This window comes from Rhinopithecus bieti, unplaced genomic scaffold, assembly GCF_001698545.2.
Source record: "Rhinopithecus bieti isolate Rb0 unplaced genomic scaffold, ASM169854v2 scaffold_11291, whole genome shotgun sequence".
Classification (NCBI taxonomy): domain Eukaryota; kingdom Metazoa; phylum Chordata; class Mammalia; order Primates; family Cercopithecidae; genus Rhinopithecus; species Rhinopithecus bieti.
The window spans coordinates 2,955,894-2,956,480 of NW_016807158.1; positions in this window are offsets into that span (position 1 = coordinate 2,955,894).

Below are 587 nucleotides of genomic sequence, written 5' to 3' on the forward strand. Positions count from 1 at the left end.
TTTACTAGCTCTAAGCTTCTGTTTCCTTTTCTGAAAACTGGTGTTGATAATACATTCTATAGAATATTTGCAAGGATATTGATAATGTAACAGTATCTGGAACACACGTGGCACTTTATAAAGGTGAAGAGTTTACGTAATTTTATTGTTATTACTATCATTTTTAATATTGTATCTTATTGTTATTTTCATTGATTTATTGTTGCTATTATTATAAATGATGTACTCATTTGGAAGGACAGGGCAAGGGATCTGTAGGATTTAGCATTTGTACTAAGGACTTGACAAAGCCATATACCAGTTAAAACTGAATGTGATGTACACATTTTCTGAATGAGAGAAACACACAACAGGTTGACTAGCCTCACTTTCAATCCGGGTCATGATCTCCAAGTGGGTCCTTAGTGCTTTCATCTGTCCTACTGTATGAATGTTTTGATCCTACTGAATTGAATCTAGTTGTCATGTAAATATGTCATTATTTCTCTAATCTTAAAAAAAAAACGGAAAACACTGCTCTTGTTCCCACTTGCTCTATCAATTATCACATCATTTCTTTGCTCCCTTCTGAAGCAAAACTCCTCAAA